Source organism: Sminthopsis crassicaudata, chromosome 2 (genome assembly GCF_048593235.1).
Source record: "Sminthopsis crassicaudata isolate SCR6 chromosome 2, ASM4859323v1, whole genome shotgun sequence".
Classification (NCBI taxonomy): domain Eukaryota; kingdom Metazoa; phylum Chordata; class Mammalia; order Dasyuromorphia; family Dasyuridae; genus Sminthopsis; species Sminthopsis crassicaudata.
This window is the reverse complement of record NC_133618.1, coordinates 119,421,812-119,446,813: the sequence shown is the minus strand read 5'-3', so window position 1 is coordinate 119,446,813 and position 25,002 is coordinate 119,421,812. Positions and strand designations below refer to the sequence as shown.

At 37.2% G+C, this 25,002-nt stretch overlaps 2 long non-coding RNA genes across 4 annotated transcripts in view; one reads left to right on the top strand and one right to left on the bottom strand.

The window, feature by feature from the left end:
- The window catches only part of LOC141554796 (uncharacterized), a 66,989-nt gene extending 66,664 nt beyond the window's left edge, over positions 1–325 (bottom strand). The window contains exon 1 of one of the 2 annotated variants that reach the window (XR_012485963.1): positions 132–325. This is a non-coding gene — a long non-coding RNA (uncharacterized LOC141554796). The remainder of the gene's footprint in view (positions 1–131) is intronic. The other variant, XR_012485962.1, reaches the window with a different exon arrangement.
- Positions 1–22,826, top strand: part of LOC141554798 (uncharacterized) — a 139,933-nt gene extending 117,107 nt beyond the window's left edge. Inside the window, exons 5-6 of one of the 2 annotated variants that reach the window (XR_012485965.1) lie at positions 20,357–20,490; positions 20,695–22,826. This is a non-coding gene — a long non-coding RNA (uncharacterized LOC141554798). Of the gene's footprint in view, positions 1–20,356; positions 20,491–20,645 lie in introns of both variants that reach the window. The other variant, XR_012485964.1, reaches the window with a different exon arrangement.
- The last annotated feature ends 2,176 nt before the right edge of the window (positions 22,827–25,002 follow it).

Here is a 25,002-nt window from a genome sequence, read left to right as displayed (position 1 = left end):
TATAATGAAGACTCAAGTAGTTCTTATTAGACATCAAGCTGTGAATCAGAACTCATCTAACCCTCTCATTGCTGAAGGAAATCTGTAATTGATGCACTGGAATGGACATCATTATTATTATTATTACTTACTTTTATCCAGATGAAGCAGCTCCAAGGTTTCCTTTGGCCACTTTGATACTCCAGGTGTGCAGGGCTGAGGGTTGCCCTTCCATTAAATCTTTAAATAAAGGCTCTAATCAATTTCCATTGAAATCTGTAATAACCCCATTTAACGACCAGTTTGTTTGAGTGTTAACAGCTTGTGAGCTAACAAACTGGTCATTAACAGGTGCTAACTCACCTTTCCAGTTTAAACAATCCCTTCCCCTCTTTTCCTGTTTGTATTAGGGTGTTTATGTAAATTCTTTGTAGGTTTAAAAAAATTTTTTTTCTTGAGTTTGGCATTTCTCATTAATCAACAAGAGGCCTTTTGCTTCCAAGAAGTCTTTTATTCCATTATTTCATGTTGGAACCCTGATGAGGTTTGTTTTTTTTTTTTTCTTTCCCTTCAAGAACAAATGAATTCTAACAGATTTGCCTCCAGAATGAATTATTTGACGAGCTCTAAAGAAGAATTTACTTATTTATACTTCCTGATCTGATAAAGTGACCAGACAGGTTTTCAAGGTTTTTGAGGAGTACATGAATAACAACCTATCTAGGCTCCAACACTTAAACTAAAGAGGTTTAAATGAGGTATTTTTTAAGAACTCCCCTCCAGTTTCCGATATTTTGTAATTCAGACTCAGATGGATGTGATAAGGAAGATGTGGAGAGTATTGCACCTATGATTTCATTGGGATTGGAAAGTCTGAATGAGGCTAAAATCCCTCTTCCAAAGGATGGTGATATAGAAGTTACAAAGCCAGTATATGTTAGTGTTAGAGATTTGATCTCAGGTCTCCTTGGCTTTGAAGTGAGCTCTCTCTCTCTCTCTCTCTCTCTCTCTCTCTCTCTCTCTCTCTCTCTCTCTCTCTCTCTTCTCTCTCTCTTCTCTCTCTCTCTCTCTCCTCTCTCTCTCTCTCTCCTCTCTCTCTCTCTCTCTCTCTCTCTCTCTCTCTCTCTCTCTCTCTCTCTCTCTCTCTCTCTCTCTCTCTCTCTCTCTCCTCTCTCTCTCTCTGTCTCTCTGTCTCTCTCTCTCTCTGTCTCTGTCTCTGTCTCTGTCTCTGTCTCTCTCTGTCTCTCTCTCTCTCTCTCTCTCTCTCTCTCTCTCTCTCTCTCTCTCTCTCTCTCTCTCTCTGTCTCTCTCTCTCTCTCTCTCTCTCTCAATTAAGGCATGCTGCTTCTCCACAACTGGTAACAGTTGTGTGTGTGTGTGTGTGTGTGTGTGTGTGTGTGTGTGTGTGTGTGTGTGTATGTGTGTGCTATGACCATGATTATGGAAGTTTCCTCTGTGTAAGACCATTTCTGATTTAAGTGGTGTTGACTTCTTTCTGCCATACATAAATTAAATGGATCAGATGTCTAAACTCTATCAAATGGAAATAACAATCAAAACAATAGATATAAGGTTTTCCAGTTCACAAAATGCTTTACTTAAATTATCTTAAGATTACCTTGTGTTTGAGGTGGGATGTAAAATCACTCTAAGTCCCAGCTGTCTCCTCACTCTGCCATAAAGCCTTTCTGCAGTCTTACTGATTGTTTATTAAACAACCAGAGAGGATAAGGAATTTAATTCCTTATGATTATGATCCTCTCCTGTTTTCATGAATAGGAGGATGCAAAGAAACCATATATGGTTCAAGTATTCTCTGCACTCTTTGTAATATCTGGAAGAGTCGATAATGGGCATGTCTCCTTATAACAGGACTTTAGATAAGAAGGAAAAGATTATTCAGATTTATTATTTTTATACAATTGTGATTTTTGACTATGGGGAAGAGCAGGAAATGAGCCACTGAAGGTTTAATTTTTTTTTTTTTTTTTTAGTGAGAGCTATATTTCAGAGATAATATTGATTTACTTATAATTGGATCTTGCATATTGCTTTAAAGCTGACGTTACATTTTAGATGCATTTACTCATTTGACTAATATTAAATAAGATTTGGTTAGAATCATTATGTAGAATGGTTGTGGATAACAGGAGGTCCCTGAAATTGTCCAGATAATGCATCCTTGTATGAAGAAATAGAAAAGAATATATATATTTGGAAATAGAATTGGCAGGATATAAAGGGTAATAAAGGAAAAAGAGTAAAAATGATTTTCATAAATCTTTTTTTTTGTTTCCCATAACAACAAGGTAGTTATTATTACTGTTTATATAGAAGGAAATAGGATTAGAGAAAGAATCAATTTACTCAAAATCACATACTAGAAAATCATAGAACTGGGATGGTAACCCAGGTTTTCAGACACCATGACCAGTGCTCTTCCTAGGGGTACATGGTGAACTTGAAAAGCTCATGGCATGTTCTGGTGGACATGTCTAGAAGTGAGATGATTTATCCAGATCACACGGGGAAAAGCAGAATTAGAATCTGAATCCAGATCTTGAGGGTCTCTTTTCCACTGTACTTTGTTACTTCTAAAAGAAAGCAAAGATGGCTAACTAGCATAACAAAACAATGACCCAAAAAGATCTCAACAGGTTAGACTTTTGTGACAGATGTAATAAAATGAAAATTTACAGGGATAAATGTGGTCTTTTACTTGAATTTTTAAAATTTGATTTTTACATAATCAAAATGGGAGATGCCTGACTAGATAGTAATACATCTGAAAAAAATATCTGGGGATTTTAGCAGACTGCTAGATCTATATGAGTTGACAGTATACCATGGTCACCAAAAAAAGCTAGTGTAATCTTAAATTGGGCAGCAAGGTAGTAAGTATAATGGATAGAGCTCTGGACCTGAAGTCAAGAAGGCTTGTCTTTCTGAGTTCAAATCTGGCCTCAGAGACCTGTGAGTTGTGAGATTCTGGGAAAATCACTTAACTCAGTTTCCTCATCTGAAAAATGAGCTGGATAAAGAAATGGCAAACCACTCCAGTATTTTTCCAAAGAAAACCCCAAAGAGGGTCATGAAGAATCAGGAGTGACTAGAAAATGACCCAAGAGCAGTAACACCAATCTTAGGGTACATCAAAATATGTGATATCCAGAATAAAAAAGAGAACAGTTTTACTGTTCTTTAAGTTCTTCCAATATGTGGCTTATTCGGTTGGATTCTGGTCACATTTTAGTGGAACAAATTGATTCTGTCAATAGTCCCTGGAGCAGGTGACTTTGATATCCATCACTCTAGCACTTCACTCCTTATGGTTTTATGCTACCTCTTTGTTTATAAGAATCTGTCAATTACTTTGGGTTCTAGTCTCACCAGAGCATACTTTCATTCTTTTCAGATTCAATAAATGTTTAAATAATATTTTAATATAGAAAAAAGTAAAATTTAAAAGCAAAGGATTCATGAATCACAGAAGTCAGCATTTTGCTCACTTCCTTAGTTCAAACCCCTGAAGGCAGAAAAGCTCTATTTAAGTTGGAATCTAGTTCTCCTTTCAATATGGGATTGGGACAAAGCCAATCCAGTGATGCAGGGTACTATTACAGACCTCCCAGTTCCCAATAATATAGGAGTGGAACCAGCAGTTAATTTATAAAAAGTTGTCTACAGAAGGGCTGATGAATGCTCTAGAAACTTTGGGTGATTTTTATGGTTATATTTGCATAGGCAAATAGGACAGTAGGATCTTCATTTTAGTCTGATTTACCTATTCCTACCACCCCAATACTGGAAAGGGGCATTGCTCAATTGTTAATTGAGGCTGAGACATTACAGCATTCTTTAAGTATTAAAAAAAAAGATTATAGACTTTTTACCCCTCAATCCTGGGGTACAGAACTAAGAGCAATGAGAAAATTGCAAAGATTTAGATTTTGAATAATTGTTCATGTAAGGGAGAAATTTCCAATAGTAAGTGATCCAAATGTATCACCTTGTCGGTTGGGCTGTTAATGGTGTGGTGTCTGAGTTGCTGGGCTGGCAGGGCATTGTCACTGTGTAGCCTGAGCTGGCAGGAGCTTCTCTTTGGATGTCCCTAAAACAGCATCCATGACACAATCTTCCTGTCCCCAAAATGGTGGATAAAAATACTGTGCTTGTGGCATTTAACATATCATAATTCTGGGGGACTTCGAACAAGACTCCAAGGAGAGGATTGTGGGACAGAAAGGGAATGAATTGTGGTGATGTATTTGTAAGAAGAAAGTACTGGGAGATTTCAAGGTTCTGCCGGAGTTATAGAATCTGACAAATATCTCTACAAACATTTCAACAGAAAGAGAAAGCATTGCTGGGGGAGAACACTAGAAATGATAGAAGCTCCCTCCCCCCCCCCACCTATATCCTTCTGGAGACTTATTGGTAGGGAAATTTCTCATTGTGGACAAAAGTCTCTCTGATATGTTTTTCCCTCAGCAGAGTCTTCAGACAAAGGCTGTATGAACACTTTGCTGGTACGGTATAAAGCCCAGCTTCTTTGACTACATTTATGTACCCTACATGGGGCCTCATAACTGAATTGAGGGTTGCAAAATTATGATTTATTATCAGTAAATATTTGATTTATATACACATTTCATATATCTATCTATCCAGGGTTACATAAAAATTTCTTAGGCAAAAAGGGGGAAAGTTTAAGAAGTCCTAGTAAAAAGGATATTTTTTTTCAGATGTGAGTTGGACTAGATAGGCTCTGAGAGTCTCTTCTTGGGGCAAAGAGTAGCAGGATGACTATATTTAAGATACAGTAAGAATAAGAGGAGCAAGTAAAGGAGAGACTAGAAGATTGATCTATGGAAGAAGTAAGTGGAGAATCAGGAAAGTGTGATTATAGGAAAGCCAAAGGAGGAGAAAGCTACCAGAAGAAGGGGTATGTCACCACTGCCATAAGCAGAGAGATCAAGGAGAATGATATTGAGAAAAGACAATTGGATGTGTCAGTTAAGAGATTTTTGGTGTCCAGGAGAAGAGATTCTGGAGTGATGAGGACAACAATCAGATTGTAAAGGATTAGGAGATTGATGGTAGTGAAGAAGTAAAAGACTATCCTTTTGGAGTTTGGAATTAAAAGTAGGAGAGAAAGAGTAAATAGATCAAGAGAATAGTAAAGTAAAAGTATTTTTAAAAATGACTATGCTATACATTTAGATATAAAGGGGAGGAAATTTTGAAGAGAAAATGAAGATGCAGGAGAAGGTGGACATAATTGGTAGAACAGGGTTGCAGAGAAGAGAAGACATAGAAGATGGGACTGAGAGCAAGAGAAGGGAGAGTGGGTACTTCTTCTGAGACAGGAAAGCAGAATATTAATACTGACAGAGGGAAGGTGACAGGTTGAAACTAGGGACTTGAAGGTGCAAAAGATTTGGAACAGCTGCTAGAGGAAATGGGATAGAGTTAACAAGGCTTTAATAAAAGAAGTACTGAATAGCAATGAGAGTCTTGCTGAGGTTATATAGGATGAATATGGAATGGACTCAATAAACATAGTTGTGTGAATTTCTCTAGGAGTCTGGGAGCAGGAACAGATGAAGCAGATTGTGAGAATCTTTCAGTCTCATTATTAGCAAAGCAAGAACAACAAAAACCAAAGGGTTTTTGATATCACAGGATGATATTTTGACTCAATTTGAATTGGGTTTAAGTGTGTCAGAGTTGCACAAAGTCCTCTTTTCCAGAATCATCAGAAGTCAGGATGACTGAAAATGGCCTTGGATGCAGTGGATGACTTTGGTATCCTTGTATGATCAAGCTCTAAACACTGCATAGCATTTGCCTCAGCCACTTTCATGGCTGTTGGAGCAAATTGTTTTCATCTGTCTATTTTACTTCACATTTGGGGTAGACATTTCCTCACTCACCAATGGGTTTGTGGTTCATTGGTTACCCTCAATCTGTTTTAGCCCATCTGCTGAGATGGTTTTAGAAGTGTGGCTGCTGCAAATGCTACAGCTTCCTGGAGACACAGGTGAGATTTGAGAGCTAGGTGGACACCAAAGATGGAAAAATGACTCTGAAAAGGGCTCAGCAGGTCTTCATACTAGAGGTGTGAAGAACTTTGTTCCAATGGCTGATCACTGAGCTCAGTTTGAGAAATGAGTGAAACCAATGAGAATATGGGAGAATAGGAAAGAATTGAGGGCTTTAATTTTGATACAACTGAAGACCAATTTTAGTAGGAGTGGAGACATGAGAGAAGTGGAAGTTAAGATTTTTCTCAGCGTGGGGAAACAAAGTTTGAAATTTTGAATGTAGAGCAGTTTTATATGTTGTGTATGTGTGTGTATGTGAGAGAGAGAGAAAGAGAGAGAGAGAGAGAGAGAGAGAGAGAGAGAGAGAGAGAGAGAGAGAGATAAAGACAGAGTCAAAGAAAGAGTCAGAGAGAGAAAGAGAGAGACAAAAAGAGAGAGACACACAATGAGTTAGAAAGAGATAGAGAGAAAGAGCAGAGAGACAAAGAGACAGAGAAACAGAGACAGAGACAAAGAGAGACACACAAAGAGAGTCAGAGAGAGAAAGAGAGAGACAGAGAGACAAAAAGAGAGAGAAAGAGACACACAGAGAGAGAAACAGAGACACAGAGTATTAGTAGATAGTAAATGATTGTATTAGTAGACAGTGGAAGGAGAGGTGAGAAAGGAAAGTTGAGTTCAGAAGATACTGGTTCACAGGAGCTCAATGTCTTTGAATGGTCAGAAAGGAGAACTTTAATTAATGTGGACATTTGGTACCTCAGAGAATAATAGGAAGCAAATTGTCTAAATGGACAGAAGAATTTTCAAAGAAGAGATGACTGGGAAGTGGGGGCCTAAAATGATCTAAAAATGACAGAAGGAAGCAAGTTCCTAGAAAGAAGAAAACTCACTGCTGGGTGCAGGATGGTTTCTTACCTGCTAGTGATGAGGAAAAATAAATGTATAAATGTACCATAAAACCTATTGCAAAAATAAGAGCTCTTTAATAATCAGTGACATAAGTTTAAATTCTAGATACTAAAAAATGTAAAGCCTTTTTCTTCCCGTGTAGCTCCCTCTACCCTTCACCCTTACAATCAGCATTACAATGTTCACCAAGACAGGAAACAGTCTTTCTTGGTACTTTAAAGTAAAGCTTCTTAAATTAGGGTCATGACCCCATATGGGATCATATAACTGAATGTGGGGGAGGGGGTCACAAAATTATCACTTATTGTCAGAAATTTTTTGATTTCTACACTTATTTTGTATGCATATATACCTGGGGTCATGTAAAAATTTCCTGGGTGAAAAGGGGTGGTAAGTGGAAAAAGTTTAAAAAGCCTTGTTCTAAAATACCTTCTCCTTTGATAAACCTCCAAGCCATGGAGGGGCTTCCCAGACAATCAGCATGCATGTATGAATACTTTAAACACAGACACATGGTTGTTATTGTCAAATTATTAGCCTCAGAGTCTTCTTGGGAAATAAAGACCATGAATCACTTCTTCAACTCTCCATTTTTTAGACTCTCTGGCTTGGCTGGATTAAGACTTGTTTTGGTTAGGATTATATTCTGGGTGTGTTTTGTGGCACCTAGTGAAACCCGTGATAACATAAGTTTTTCCATTGATCCAATGGGTCAGAATTTCAAATATGAGTCCTATCTCATTCTGTGACAGCTACAGCCATTATGGAAGGAATTGGACATAACTATAATCAACCACATATTTCTGTATCATCTGATGTAATGATTGCTTATGTAAAGTTTATAAATTATTTTTGAGTAACAGGAACCATGTACAATAACCTATCGAATGTCCCAAGATGGCCAGCTGAACACTGCTTGTGTCAAATAAACAACATTCCTGTGTGTTCCTGGCAGAGAGGCTTCTTCAGGTTGTGCTGACTCCCATAAGCCCATGTTCCAAATAGAGGGATTTGTACTAGCTGGGTATGAACTCCTTTCATGGATAGACTCTATCAATAGCTGTGTTCTCTCTAGCATCCCATTCTTGCTGGGAAACCTTGTCTTATAACTGCTAGTGCCATCCCACTAACATGTCAAGAAGAACACTGGGCTCAAGAAAAACCAGTCTGTAAAACTGTACACAACAGAAAAACTAATATAGCTATAGGTAATGAATTGGTTTTCATTCAAGTGAATTACAAAAACAACAACAACAACAACAACAACAACAAAAACAAAACAAAAAACAACAGTTCTAGTAGAGAACTTCCTATTCTACCCTTTGGACCACTTCAATTATTTATCCATTCATTCATTTATTTGTTTGTTTGTTTATCTCTTCATTCATTCATTCAATTATTTATTTACTGGAATATTCATTCATTTATTTATTTTGCATATCTATCCATTCATTCACTTGTTCATTGAAAATTTACCACAGTTACTATGTGGATAGTTGTGTTCTAGGTACTATGAAGAAAAAACAAAATCCCTTGCAGAACTTGCAATTTAATTGAGAAGATAAGAAATTCACATATGGAAGGTGCCATAGCTTCCCATGGAAATTTATAAATTCAAGACATGTTGTTGTTGCATATCTTTTGTTTTCAAAGAGGATCAATGATATTGCAAGATGTCTTGACTATGAGGCAGAGTTGCACAGTCATTAGCTGATAAATGATAAAGTTAATAAAGATAATAAAGAAGTACTTGGTGGTTAAAACAGGAAGAAGTCATTGTGATTTGGAATAGTCATGGAGGGCATCAGATAGTATATGAGCTTTGAAGGATGTGTAGAATTTGTATAAATAAAAGAGAAAGACAGAAATTATTCCAGGAGTGGGAAGTAATATAAAAAAAAGATCACATTCATATACATATTCACATGTGTACATAAGTAAATGTATTTGGTTATGAATGCAAGTAGGCAGGTTGTTTTCTATTGGAGAACTTTGAGTTATTCATTTGATATGTATAACATCTGATCAATGATAATAGTTATATTTAGATAGCATTTTGCTGTTTGCAAAGTATTCTATGTGCATTATCTCCTTTATTTTTACAAAAGTCATATGAGTAAGGTACTGTAGTTATTATTAAGATCAAGAAATTGAACAGTGAATGTCAAAAATAAGTTTTGAATTCACCAAGCCTTATTGCTTTAAAATACCATCATGTAGAATCAATATTAAAAAAAAAGGTTGAAATGTTAACAACAACTTTAATGGGAGATGAATTAATGTATGCATTCCTTGAGGACTCAGTACATATGTGGTACTTTACTAGATTCTCTAAAATATACAAAGGATTATAAGACATGGTCTCTGGTTTCAATGACTTATATTTCATTTGTGAAGATACTTTGAAAGGTAACAATGGATAAAGGCCTATATGGGCTACTGTGACCATTTAGATGGATTCTTATCAGTCTTTGAGTTTTGTGAATAAAGATTCTAGACATGGAGAAGCCAGATCATCTCAATGGACTTTATATTGAATATGAAAACCTTGGCCCTGTGATTTTTATATAGCAAAACCCATTTGTTAAATGGCACAGGGGAAGAAAATGAACAAACCTATAATTAACCATTTTGTTTCCTTTAAGGAAATATTTTCACTTTCTACTCTCAATCTTTTACCAGCACCATTTTAGTTGGAGCTGTTAACAAGTTTCAAAAATATGCTTGAGGTTCACTCCTCTAAGTCATTGTTCACTGACCTGTAAAGGTGCTAATGAGTAGTGAAATGGGGGTGGGGGGAAAGGAAAAGATGCACAAGAATGGAGTAAAAAATAAAATAATGACCCTAGTATCAAACTGAAGAAGAAGAAAAAAGTAGTTAGCTGGATGACTTGCAGATCTGAAAAATCTATGAAGAGTCCCCAAATCAATGCAAAAGTGGCCTCAACTGTTGGTGGATGGTTCTCTGTTCCCTGGTGTGATATTTGCCTTTGAAATTCCTTCTTTGTATGAATCTCTAAATTTGGATAACAAGGCAGTCTCTGGTTTGAAAGAGAAGTTTCACAGATCACCCACATGTAAGCTAGATAAGCAGGAAAGAGTTGTCTCCCCATACCTAATTGACAATGGTGGGATAGCCTCAAGTTACGTGCCTTTCGACTCAAGTTCCATATTAGCTGTTGCTTGGAACGAGCAGATGTTCTGGCTACGTGGGTCACTCCTCACCTCTGTCTGCGAGGTGCATCAATCACTTTAATTATAATGGAACATGGAGCTGGGAACTGAAGGAGAAAAATCAACCCAATCCCAAGAACAATCTTTCTTGATGAATTCTCCCCTAAATCGAAACAATTCACTGGGTAGCCCAGCTGGGGTTCATATGCTTTTGATTACTGTGGGCTATTTAGCTCTACAAAATGACATGCTGCTTAATGGACTTTTAATGGTTATAGGTTTCTCTCTCTTTTTTTTAATGAGCTTCACCAGTTTGTTACTAATGCCCTGTGGAAATCTGGCAAGGGGCCAGATTTGATGTTATACGTTTTCTGGTTTCCATGCGGCATAAATGCAGCCATGATAGCCGGTGGGGAAGTGTGGTACCACTAGGAAAGGGAAGAAAGTAGTCCTAAGAATTCTGTCATCTTCAGTACTCAATGGTCATATCATCATCGGTATTCATTGTTTCAAAATTCAAGTTGTCTGAAGTCTTTGATCACCTTCCGGGACCTATTATAATGGGATCTAGGACTTGCAATGGCTTGTAGTTGACTTTTCTTTCTTTTGGCCTTTAACTTGATTCTAATAGAAATGACAACTCAACATTCTCATATAGTGGATTCTTATTCAACAAAAGAACAATTCTATTTCTCTCTCTCTCTCTCTCTCTCTCTCTCTCTCTCTCTCTCTCTCTCTCTCTCTCTCTCTCTCTCTCTCTCTCTCTTTCCTCTCTCCTCAAAACACATTTGGCATGGGAAGAGTGATCTTTATTGTATTTATAGTCTGAAAGAAAAAAGAATTTCTTTTTCTTGAAAAAAATTGAAGAGAAAAGAAAAGAAGTCAACCTTCACTGGTGGCCAGGTCAGTGGCAGAAACAAATATAAAGGGAAAAAGTCAAAGAGAGACTGCCAACCCAAAATTCTCACTGTTTCTATGGATAGGACCTAGAGCCAGAGAGTATTCAAGAAGTAACCAAGGGAGAAAAGACCATTGAACAATTTACTGGATTATTGAACTTGGTGACAGAGGCAGTGTTCATAAACATCTCATTTTGGGGTTCCATGATGGCTAAATTTACATATCCTACTGAAAAGAACTCTCCCAGGGATTGATGAAGCTCTTTTCCTTCTGACCTGGCTTCTGTGCCCTCCCATAAGATACTTCTTAAGATAACTGCCTTACTCATTCAATGGAAGTTGCATCTTTGGAAGCTAAGTAACTTCAGTTTCCAGTGCTATCAAGAGGTATTTCATGTTTAGGGAAATAACTAATGTTTAATGATATGAAGAATTTTAAAAATCACCTAGTACAATGCCCCATTTTACAAATCAGGAAATTGAAACCCAAAGGGATTAAGTGATGAATTCAAGATCATTCATCTAACTTTGGTAAAGTCCAAACTAGAATTAGGTTTATTGACATCTAACCCAGGCTTCTTCCTCTATCACATCATGAGGCAATCTCAACCTCTTTTGTGTAATGATCAGGATCTGAAAATGTAAAAATAAAATAAAATAAAATAGAGGGGATAAATTTCCCTGGCTCCATTCCTGAAACTCTTGTTCAGTGGCTTCTCTGTAAAAGAGCCAATATGGTTTCCCTTGGATGCAATAATAGTGAAAAGACAAGTTTCAGAAAAAAAAAAAAAAAAGTTATGGAGCAAATGTTGAAAATTGAAATGCAATCCTTGAAGGATTTAGTGGAAGAGAGGGTAAGAAAGAAGGTAAGGGAGGGAGGGAAGGGGAGAGAGAGAGAGAGAGAGAGAGAGAGAGAGAGAGAGAGAGAGAGAGAGAGAGAGAGAGAGAGAGAGAGAGAGTAGGGCTCTTCACTGAAATATTTTTGTTTTTTCTGAGTCCCTGGACACTTTTAAATCAGTCTCAGGTCATATGGTGCCTAAACTTGTGTCTTGGCCTTGGGTGAAAACAGTTCACATTGTAAAATTAACTTTCCACATTTGTCTGGCACAAGTGGTGGAGCTTTCTTTCAAAGTGAGTTTGCGTATGAATGAATGTATGTATGTGTTGACTGGGTTACTGTGCTTCAGGGAGTGTTCTGGGCTTCAAACTTGGAGAGGGATTAAAGCTTGCTTTGAAAAGTGTTGGTATTTTCCCAAACACAGCATGGTGATATTCTTTGAGTTGTTCTTTTATTTGCCATGGAACAAAATGCTTGCATTTCATGGGAGCAATGGCCCAACAGATGATGTTCACTGGAGGGTATGGATGTAGCCTTGTAAATGATTATTCAAATTGGCCAGTTTCTAGCTCAATTTACTATCTGTTTCTTAACCCCAGGAGGTATACAGGTGGTAAACCAAATAAATTAAGCTTTTATTTTTTAAACTTTATTGATATGTCCAAATTACAGGAACTTAACTCAAAATTATTTAACTGATGGTATAAACTCCTAAATTTTTCTAAAGAAAGAAGTCCTAAGCTTGTAGGATTTTGTTCATGCTGCCACGGAGATCATATTTTACATATATTACCTTGCTCTTCTTTTCCCTTATTCCTGTTGTCCCCTTTTATTAGTAAATTTTTGGTTATAATGTTTCCTTCCTGTCTCCCACCCCTGTTTGGGCTTTCACACTAGCCTCTTAATCTTTTTGTATTCCACTATTTCTCAATGTGATACAGGCCTGCTTAAAATCAGATCTTTAAATGGAAATTCTGGGAAGGAAAGGGAAGAATTCTGAGATAGAGGATTCTGTGAAAGGGGTAGAGTAGGGGGCAGTGGAACTCAGCTAATGAAGACTGTGGCATTCCTTTTACCTCTGGAAAAATGCAAACTAGCCCTTAGGCTACTGGACAAATATTTTAGTGTAGGTTTTCTGTCAGATTAGAGAAGATGTAGGAATCTGGTGTAAAGTTCTAAAAGTGGTAATATTAGTTCACATTTATAAAAATAGCTCCCAGTTATGTAGAATCTTAAAGACATGTATGTGTATGTGTGTGTGCATGTATGCATGTATTTTCATTTGATCCTCAAAATAACTCTATAAGGTTGGTGCCATTCTGATCCCATTTTATGAAAGAGGAATGAAGATAGGAATTAATGAATGAATCTGAAGCTTAAAAGATTAAGTGACTTGACCAGTCAATTAATAAGTGCCTACTATGGACTAAAATCCTTTATATCACGTACCTTCCAGAACAATCACTCTAATAAATGGGTCTTAGTCTTTTCCAAGCTAGGCTGTAATGGGATGAGTAAGTAGAGTTTTAGAAAATGACCAAAATTAATATATAGAATTGTATTTCATAATTCCGACCTTTGGCAGGCCCGTGGAATGATGGCAGACATCATTTTATAAAAGGGGTTTGTTTTTGAATATATATTAGACTAGATGATCTGAGTGGTCCCTTCCAACTTTAAATTTAAGAACCTAGGCCTTCTGACTTCAAATTCTGTGCCCTTTCACAAAAGAATACTTTTTTCTTTTGTTGCTGAATGATTTATTTTATGTTGGTAGAAATGAACTTTGCTGTATTGCAGCTTAATGAGGGAGAGAAGAACAGAGATGAGTGCATTTAGCATCTAAATAAGAATTAAAAGGTTAACCCAAAAGACTTAATTCAGGTTTGATCTGTGGTTCCTAACACTTTCTGTAATCTATTTCAAAGTCTCACTAACAGATCAGTTCCATTTTTCTTTAACACATGGCAACACTATAGGAGATGATAATATCCTTTCTAATGATAGGTAAAGATGGCAGAATCCTTAATCCCCAGTCTTTATAGAATTAATCGGACCAGATTGACAACATGTAATTGAAAGTAGACAACACAGAAGATTCTCTTAAAGAGTAATATTCCTATTCTCAGCTTTACAAACATATTTATCTTTTCTACTGGCTGTGTATGTAAAAGAACAGCAAAGGGAAGAATAGAAGTAGCTCAGTTTTCTTATCCTGGTATCTTGAGGACAAGGGCATTGCTAGTTTTTGGCTTTATATCCCTAGCACCTGACACAGAATTGTTTGTAAAATTGAATTGCACATAGGATATAGATGGTAAATAAATATTAAATAGAATCAGTAAATGCTAACTTGTTTCCTGCCTTCTAGGAATTTTTAGGTCAAACAATTGCTTTTTCTTGGAATATCCAAATAGCTGAGACAAGTAGATTTGTTGAGTTATAGCTTGAAATGATGATTTATTTGGGGTCCAGATCTGTGGTTATATTTATTGGGGAACTCCTAGTGTGAAATTGTCCTTCACATGTACTATCAATAACATAGTATTAGAGGGGTTTTTTTGAGATGTTAAATTACTTGTCTGTAGTCATACAGGTGCTAAGTTTCAGAGATAAGATTTAAAAGTTTCCCAGGCTCCAAAAATAGCCTTGCAGACAACATACTATGCTACCTCTGGCATAAAATCAGGAAAATAAATTCATTCCAGACTCTTAGTAGGCAATGGAGACAGATGACACATAGTAGGTGTCTAATAAATGCTGATTGATTGATTGGTTGATTTTCAAATCCATTAGGAAGCAGAGGACTTTTTGTTGTAGCTCACTTTTACTCAGTGTTATGAAAATGATGGGATTTTCCTGTCATGGACAAAGTCCAATAACTATCGAGGACATGAAGGTCCTTTGTAGAATTATGACAGCAATTTGCAAAAAAACTTGTGAAATGGATAATTTCTGGATTCAAGCCAAGAGTAGAAGAAACATGGGGCAATTCTTGTTCTGTGGGCTAATGAATCTAGTGTTCGTGAATGCTCCTAGTATCTGGGAGACTAGAAATGATTCTGCTTTAAAACAAATTTCTATCCTAGCTTTTATGAGGAGAGACATCTGGACTTATTATTTCATTACTGGACTGTTCACCCTCCTCTCTTTATTCCCGTCTTAAAGTGGATGCAGATCCACAGCTGGGTTTTAGCTTAAGCTTAAAGACTTAGTTAAAAGTTTTTCTCAGAAATCAGTCAATCAACAAGCATTTAATAAGAACTTACTATGTGCCAAGCAGTGTGCTAAGCACTAATGATATAAATACAAGCAAAAAGAAAGACAGATTTTGCCTATAAGGAGATTACATTGCAATGGTGAAAGTCACATGAAAAAGAACTGAAAAAAAATAGGGGCTAGAAATTAGGAAGGTAGGGGAAGGTACCCCAGGGTATGATGGTAAAGAGTGGTGAATGGTTGATCTGTACCTTTCGCCCTGATGGAAGTTCTCAGATGAACTCATAATGAAAGAATGGAGATGAAAGGATAGGTGATACAGTGGATAGAGCATTATTCTTGAACTCAAACTGAATACGTCCTAGCTGTGACCCTGGGCAAGTCACTTAATCCCAATTGTCTCTGGGGGGAAAAAAAGGATAAGGGAAAATGGTAGTTGAAGATGGTGGGGAAGTCATGGTTCAGTGTCTGGGACTATTTTTTGTCTCTTTGTATCCTCAGTGACTCAGCAAGCACTGTGCCTTATATGCAATGGGTACTTAATAAATATTTAACGATTGATCATCTATTGATGCCCCATTGGCTAGTCCAATAGACTTTTGAACCTAGATCTTGACTTCAATCTCAACTTTTATGCCCTATCCCACACCATGTCTTCATCGTGGGGAATATTTTGCATTAGTTCACCAAGGGCAGGGCTTCACAAGTCCTCACAAGAACTAAAGTAGACTAGGCTACCACTAATGAGCAGAAAGATTTCTTGTGAGTACAACAATGTGGATTATAAGGTGCTGGCAGCTATGTAAAAAAAGAAGATCAAATGAAAAACTTTACCAAAAATCTCAGTGGATATCTTGTCCCACACCAGTGCTCTTCACAAGCTCCACCCGACTTGATTCTACTAGAACTAAGGTTGTTGATGTGCCTGGAGCACTTGTTGCTTATTACCTCTCTGTCTGGGGGGAGAGAGAATAAAGAGGGTCTTAAATACCATTCACAAAGTCTCCCTGTGCAACTGCTCTGAGTGGATAGTTGTTAAGACTTGTAACTGAAATCCTTGCTTGTTTGGGTTTCTTACCCTTAATAATTTCATCTGTAATCTTCAAGGTGGTAGCAGCAATTAGTTTTACTAATCTCATCAACCTCTAGCTGATTGGCACGCTTCACTGGATGAAGCTGCAAGTAAGTATAAGGGACCTGCTTAGCTCAGGATAGCTTTGCTCTTTTCGAGTTTCCATTTGCTCATTTGTTTGTTGGCTCATCAGAGTGAACATTCTGTTATGTTCTTTGGTGTCCATGTTGCCACCTTCTCACAGACAGGATTCAATTTAATGGGACTTGTTATCACAGCACTTGTGAAGTTGGCCTTAATGGGAAATTAGGCAGTGAATTTAGGGAAACTTAATAGGTCCTGCCAATTCTTTTTATTCCTGTGTCTTGCCAAGTATTGTGGATTTTATTTCCTCAACATCTTTTTCATCTGTCTTCTCTCTCCAACAGTTATCATTGTTTGGACCCTCCTTGTTACTTAACTATGGTACTTGTAACAATTCTCTTAGTCTCCTGCTTATATTTTCTCCTTTCTCCAATCCATTTTTTCCCATGGAGACCAATGTGATTTTTCCTAAAGCAGAGGTCTATTTCACTTCTTTGATTAAGGAACTTCAATATCCATCCTTTTCTGAATCTTACCCTACTCCTACTTCCCCTGACTTCAAAACCCTCTGTTTGGCATTTGAAGGACTTTGTGATCTGGCTCCAGCTTATTTTCCAGAATGATTACACATTACTCCCCTTTATGCACTTTGAAATCCAGCCAACTGGTGCTCCATACTGTTTCCCTTACCCAAGGGGGATAGGAGGGAGGTGCACAGGACACAAGGGAGGGCCCCACGAAAGAAGTGGCAGTGATAATGCTCTCCTCAGAGTGTGCTCAAGCTATACACCTATGACCCATTGAAATCCACATTTTGTTTGTGTTTTCTGTGGTCCCTGGAATATTCTCCTCCCTTCTTTCTCGTGGAATATTCAGCTCTTTTCCAGGCTCAACCCAATTAACTACCTTCTTTGAAAAACCTTGCCTAATTCCTCAGAATGTTAGGTCTTTATTTCCTTGCCCCAATCAATTTGTATTGTAGATTGGATGGTCTGATCTATGAATGTTTTTCTTGAAACATGTGAAGATCTACCCCTCCTGGTTTTAATTCAAGAAGTCACATAAACACTTTGGGAAGCCACTTTGTGGTTTTGTGTGACTGAGGAACTTGTACTCTGGAATGAGAAAAAGCCTTCTAATTAGCTACAGAATTTAGGGCAGAAGAATTCAGATTGCTGAGCAGCAAGCAGAAAAATACAAAAATACAAAAAAAGAGCAACCATCCCTTCTTTACTCCATTGCAACTGTAAGGAAGGACTACTTCAAATTGGTCCCCGAAGAGGCTGTGTTTCCTTCTGTTTCTAGAGCTCATTCTTTTCTGATATTAAGTTGCTAAGTATTTTAAGGTGAATAGGTCCAGACAATGACTTGGTGAGTTTGGGAGATCCAGACAATCTCATTGGTGACTAGAGATGATAGCCATAGCCATCAGAGCAATAGAGACTGATGGCAATGATAATGGCTGCAGATGGATGTGGGGATGTGTGAGGATATGAAAATCACTTAAAGATGCAAACAGTCTAAGCAATTATTTGTTACCTGAAGACAAAAATTCTTGCTTGAGACTCAAGAAAGGCATGGGGTAGATGGCAGATGGAGCAGAGAAGTCCATCTAAGAAGAATGTCAGGACTCCATGAATAAAGAAAACAAGCCAACTTCCTTTGTCATAAGGGTGTTCTGCCTGTGTTCCTCATTACCTTTTAAGTTTGAATGCACTTTGCCCAGAGACCTCATGTGTTCTTCTGGTTTGGAAGAGTATTTTATATCAGCTCTTTGTTTAATACCTTTTTCAGCATATCTTTAAAAATTAAAAAAAAAAAAGAATGGCACTAGATAGTTTATTTTTAATGAGGAATTTGCAGGAAGAGGAAAAGTAGGTAGCTGGCCTCCAGGGACCTGGCTGACTAATGCAAGTGGAAATGCAAAAGAAGGGAGCCACAGTATTTATTTTGTTTATGTCTTAATATTTACTTATTAGTGAAGATGTTGTATCCTCCCCCAGAGTGTAAATACTTGGCAGGGAGAGATTGTTGCTTTTTTTGTCTTTGTAACCTGTGCCTAGTATAGTGTGTGACACTGTCAGATTTTTTTTTTAATATTCTTTTTTTTTTCTTTTGTGAGGTAGTTGGGGTTAAGTGACTTGCACAGGGTCACACAGCTAGAAAATATTAAGTGTCTGAGGCTGGATTTGAACTCAGATCTTCCTGACTTCGGGGCCAGTGTTCTGTCCACAGCATCATCTAGCTAGCTTGATGCTTCTTCGATGTTTGTTAATGTGTCTGGTGATCATGGAACAAATGAGTTAATGTCTATGTTGATTTAATTCAGTGTATTATTTTTAAGATATTTAGATGTCAAAATGTCCTCACTGGCAATTGAGGTTTGTTATTTTTCAGAAATTTTCTTTTCTACTTCCAAAAAAAAAAAAAAAAACTGTCTAGAAAGTATTGGCCCTAAAAATTAGTTCATTCACTGGATATAGGTATCAGCAATTGGTAATTGTAGGAGAGGACTAATTCAACTGTCTGCTGCCTAATGACTTTTGAAATATTATAAGCTTTTTCTAAGAGAAGGAACAAACATACATATATACACACATATGGAATTACCTACACAAATACAGTAGATGGCATAGAAGAAGATGAGCTAATGGAGAGGAAAACTATCTTTCCTTTTTGAGTATCAGGGCATATTTAAATCTAAACTAAACCCAGAAATTCATCTCAATTTTATTCAGTCATTCAAAATAAAACTGAAAAAACAATCAACCCACCATAATACTTTCACAACTTCTCCTTCATTTCAGGAAATTCAGAAAAGAAAATCATAGTTTAGAGCTAAAAGGAACCTTACTGACCTTCTAGTTTAACACTTTGATTTAACAGATGAGTTAATCCAGAGAAGTTTAATGATTTGTCACTAGTTCCAGTAAGTAGCAGAGTTGGGATTTAAATCCAGGTTTTTATTACAAATCCAATGCTTTTTTCCATTGTACCATGTTATCTCTACTTGATATAAATCCATTAATATTCTTGGGCAAGTAATTATTCATAAGACTGGCTGTGTCTTTTATTACTATATAATATCCTGCCCCTCTCAAGGGCTGGGGCCATATCTGTTTTATGCTGCATTCTTCTCAACCCAAGGTTTCAAGAAGCCAGAAAAGACAAATGTCCTTGGTTGTCTATGATGAGTTCTGAATTCTTACACATTCCTTTCCTGCTGAGAACATAGGAAATTTCAGGAGACATTTCAGGGCAATCACTGATCCACTTAAATGCAAAAGCATTCAAGGAGGACTGCATTTACTAAAACAAATCTTTCCAAGAAGTAGGGAAACAACAGTGGAAAGAGCACTGGGTAAGGCATTAGGGGACCTGAAATCAAATCCCATCTCTGATATTTACTAACTGTGTGACCCTGGGCAAATAACATAATAACAATAACAAAAATAAAAAGAACATAGGCCATATTTTATATAATGCTTTAAAATTTGCAAAACATGGTATCACTGTTTTTTTCATTTAATTCTTATAACTTTGAGGAAGTAGATATTATTATTCCCATTTTACATATGGAGAAACTGAAGCTGAGAGGGACCTCATCAACATGAAGGGGAGTGGATTAAAGGCCTTCTATAGCTCCTTTAAATGCTAAATTTTCTGACTCTCTGCATTATTATTTTTCTCTGCCTTCCATCTTTGGAAATTCGCCTCATGGCCAATCGTATGCCAGATTAACACCACGTCCAGCTGTAGGGGGAGCCCTTGTCCAACATCTCAAGGGCCATGAGTGAGTCTTCTGGGTCTTCACCTGGCTTGTTGAGTGTCAGTTCTTGCTGTGGTTTTCGCAATCTCCACACGTTATGACTACTGAAATGCTAGGACACCAGCCGGGTGGCAGCTTGTGTCTTGCCATTCCCAGGCAGTCCAGTGAAATGATAAACAAAAGTCTTTTGTGCCATATGAATGAGCTTTAAGCACTCCTCAGTGGAGCCTCCTGTCATCCAAGCAAGTCATGTGTATCAAAAGCCCTTATATGTGAAAGTTTGTTTTCATATCTGGCCAGCTCTGAATGGGAACTCCTTTTGTCGAGTTGTAATACAAACATTTGTTTATTTTTTTTGAACAGTGCCGGCAGTCATGATACCGGAACCACAGGACTGAATGAAGGGACCCCTTTCCAAGGAGGCGCCTTTGAAAACTCTTCTGTTGGGCCATTTCAACTGTCAACTGATCTTGAGTTCTGTTTACATTAAGACAATGGTAGGGCTTCCTAAATAAATAAATTAGAGGCACCCAGGGCCCTAATGAAACCCCATAAATGGGGAAGAGCAAAGAGGGGGGGTTTGTGCTGCCCAGAAACAATGGTTATTTTATCTTCCTCTATGTCCCCTGTTTGTGTTTTATTTTTAATGCAGAAGGAGGGGGTGCTTTGTGTTAATTACACTGATAAAACTTTCCTGACAGAATGTCTCCTTGGTAAATCCCAAGAAAATATTTGACATCTCTCCCTGCATCAATGACTCTCTGCCAAGCAAATATTTCCTAAGGTGAACAGAGGTTTTTTGTTTTGTTTTGTTTTGTTTTGTTTTACCTCTTTCTTCCCATAATCTTGGCTTTTAAAGGGAATAAATAAAAATTGGAAGGCAAAGATTTTTTTGGATTGGGGAGTGCAATAGGGGGTGCTAGGAGTGTTTGCCTGGGGAAATTTTTCAGCATCTAAGTAACAGCAATATATTTTGAAGAGATATAAGGTGTCATTAAATAAAATACACTTATACCAGCTTAGGGAATTCAAGTTGGGAGTAGAGGCAGGGCAATATTGGACCTATAGTAGGTAAGGAAGGACAGTTGTATTTTTAGACAAAAGAGTACTCTAGTTAGAACTGGAAAATAAGGAGGGAGTGCTTGGAGAGGGAGGGTTGTGAGTGGCTGCTGAGCTGGACAGCAGATAGTTTGTCTTCTAAATCCTTCTTCTCTCTGTTCCCTTTCCCCCTATTTTTTCTTCTCTCTCTTTCTTTCCTCCTTACTTTCTTTGTGTGCTCTTTTCTCTGGTTTTGGAAGAATTCCCTGCCACTATCTCAATTGACCCTACCTTCCATGATAGGATTCCCTCCTCTCAAAGCAGAAGTAATAGGAATTAACTCTTCCTAAGTTAGTCTTCCCTCCAAAACTGATTTTCATTTTAAAAGAGAAGTTCTCAGAGGGAAGGAATGAATCCCTAGTACAACAATGTAATTTCGGCTTTGTGTGTGGGTAAAATATTTTCAGTGAGAGACTTTCCTAGGTAGGTACCTCTCAAATCATTACACATAAGCAGCTGCCTATTCTGCATACTTAATAGACTGGCTCTGTGCCTTCTACCTCTCTATTCTCATTTCTCCTGCCTCATTTAAGCACCATCACAAGTGAGGGTGTTAGCAGAAAATAGTGGGGATGTTGACAGTCCCAAAAGAGTTTCTATCACTACTAGATTGATGGGATATAATATTTTAATCTGTATTTCATAGTAAGTTTGCTGGTTCGAATTTATTGAGTGCATTTCCTAATATTTAAGTGACTAGTTTATTTCTTAATTAAAAAAACAAAACCAACAAAAAAACAAACAAAAAAACCTGGAAAAAATCTCAAACCCCCAACCCAAATCAAATCTTAAAAATCTTAGCTCGCACAAATCCCTCTTCTAATAACCAACATAATGTTTAAGAACTTTGGAAACAATGTATTTCTCCCCTTCTTTTGACACTTAGGCTTGTCAAGTTGAAAAAATGACCCAGCTCTAGTTATGGTTTTGGAGAAATGAAGTCTTAGGGGGAAAAATTCTCTTTAAGTATTGGAATATATATATTTAAAAGTAGTTTTTCATTGCTGCCAAAAATCTAGATGACTTTGGTTTGAAAAATATGACCTCCTAAATGATTTTAGCTCAAGGCCATGGTCATAAGAGTGTTCTTATGGCTTGACAAAGAAAAAGGGAAAGTGGTGATATCCTGTGATTTTAGGCAAATGCAGCTAAAACCAAAGTGAGAACATTAAAAAATGACTGTAATCTTTTGACTTGATATTGGAATCTTAGCTAGCCCAAACCTTAGTCCTCATACCTACCTTTCTAGAAACAAATCATGAATGCTGAAGAGGTAAGGTGTGTTGACATATTCTATTTAAGTAGGACACCTGCCAAGTGAGTAGACACCATTAGCTGTTGCTTTTCTTTCTTTTTTCAATTATTGGATAATAAAAGAAGGGAAAGACTAGAATTTCCCTCTCACAATGTATAGAGGTACATTTTCTTATTGATAAACAAAAGAAGCAAGGCACACTCACTAATTGGAAGAAATTGTCAATTGTGCCTTATTCCAGCCTGCAGAGTGCCATTGTTAAATGAAAGGATCTAGCTGACACTGGGGGAAAAAAACCCTTTTTCCACATTGTTGAAATGCCTTTCCATGTGGTATTTAAGCATTTTGGTAACATGGTAGGAATCTGACTGTTAAAGAAGCTTAGAAATAGTTTCTTCTTTTAGTGGAGATTAAAAAAAATTGTTTATATGGCAAACAATTGAACTAGGTTCTTATATTTATAAATACTGAATAAGTAACGCCAAGAAAATCTCTTTAATTAAATTGGCCTCTTAATATCTTTCTTTAAAGGCTAGATGAAATTTGTCACTAGGCTGACATTGTACAACTCTGTTATCCTGGGAAGTGACTTTCCATTTCTTTTTTCCTATTAGTGTTTTTACTCATTCATTTGTACATTCATTCACTCACATTCATTCATTCATTAACTTATTCATAACATGTGGAATGACTTTCTAATGCATGGTGCTCTATTAGCAATTATATTTCCTGTTCTACTAAAATAGTTTCTCTATTTTTATGATAATAAATTTTAAAAATACTCTTAAATTATCTGAAGCACTTTCTTTTCAATACCCCTATAACTTGGACTAGGGATTATATCCTAATTTTTGCAAAGAGTAAACAAAAACTAAGAAAATTAAATCACTTGTTCATAGTTATATGGGTACTAATTGTCAGACTTTAAATTTGAACCCAGCTTTCCCAATTCAAAAGGTGGTGTTTTTCCACATCTGGACATATCATATCCGTGAGGTCTTCTGGTCCAACAAAGGCAAGATAGCAAGAAGCATGGAGGCAGGAGACTACATATATATATATATATATATATATATATAGTTATGTATATGCAAGGCTGGACATTACATAACACTTTGAATGAAGAGTATTGGGAGACAAGGCTGGACATTAAATACAAAGATGAGGAGGGTTTTTTCTTTTTTTTTAATTAGGCATCAGGAAACTACTCAAGATTTAAGTTCCCAGATCTTGTTTTCTGTAATCTTACAGAGTTCTAAGAATCTTTTTAATAGTTATTTTTCCCTTTCCCCTTCCCCATCCCCTGAGGGCTACTCTAATGTTGTCTTAACTCCTTGCTCTTGTCTTCTCTCCCAGAAAATCACCCTGCTCCTTCTCTCTCTTATGAATTCATCTGTTTTCTGCAGCATCCCAGCCACCATGCCATCTCTTAGAGGGGAACATGATCTTAAGACTTGAAATCATTCAGAGAAAAATTTTAACCCTGAAATAGATTTGATTTGAATTAATTCTCCCTATATAGTTTCAAACTGGTCTCAGGAAAACCCAAACCCAAACCAGTCCCTCTGAGTCTTGAAGTATGATGTGTGGTAATTGTGGTGATGATGGGGTTAGAAGGATGAGAAGAAAGGAGATGGAAGGTGTAGAATATATTTCCAGGAAAATCTGGCAGATAGAGTTGGAAGTTTTGACTCTCTTGGAGCTCAGCAAGTTGTAACACAACTAATGCTCTTTTCCAACTAAATTAGGGTTTCTGAGGAGAATTTCTCCAAAACCCTCCTCCCCGACATCTCCTTCATGAATGTTTGTTTTATGGTCTGTAGAACTCAGGTTCGATTTTCCCTTCTTCTCCTACAAACATCTACTTGGGGTTTTTAATCCCTTCTGGTGTAAACTGAGACTATGGAATATTAAAGTCTTACTCCGGAAGGTCATTGACCCCATTTTTGCTGTGGTTATTTCTGCTGAATTCTACATTAAACTTTTGTGCCTAAAGAGCTGGTGATCCAGTGGGGAAGTAGGGTGAGAGAGGTTGGGATATGTATATTGGACATTGTGGTCACTCATATTAATTTGCCTAGATTAAAGCAAAGAAAATGTTGCCCAGTGCAACAATCCTGACCCGCTGGCTCTGGGGGGATTTCTTGGCAGTGGCAGAGCTGGCTTCCAAATGCACTTGTTCAGGCAGCAAGTAGTGGCAAGAGTTTTCTTCCAGACCTTCTTTTCCCAGTTGAATTCTTCCAGCTCCTTGGATGTTACAAGGTGATCTGGCCCATTGATGATACTTGAACCTCTTGGTGAACCTTTATAGCCAAACCAGGTGAATTGGAAAGTTGTCATGCTTGCCCTACTTAGACTGAAGAGGGCAGTATGAGACCAGGCTTCTTCTAGTTTCTGAGCAAAGGGAGGTGAGATGCTTAATATATGCCACCTGTAGTGAGCTCTAAGAAGGTTTCAAGAAAAATTGGAGGGGGTGAACAAACCTATTGGATTTATAACAAATGTTTTCCAGTTAGTTTCACCTAAAAGGAATTCTACATCAGAAGAGTCTTTCTTCCCTATTTTTTTATTTTTTTGCTTTTCTTTTTCCTTTTTCCATTTTAAGGTAAAGGGTGCCATTCCTGGCTCTGCCTGTGGCTTTTCATAGCCTCATCAC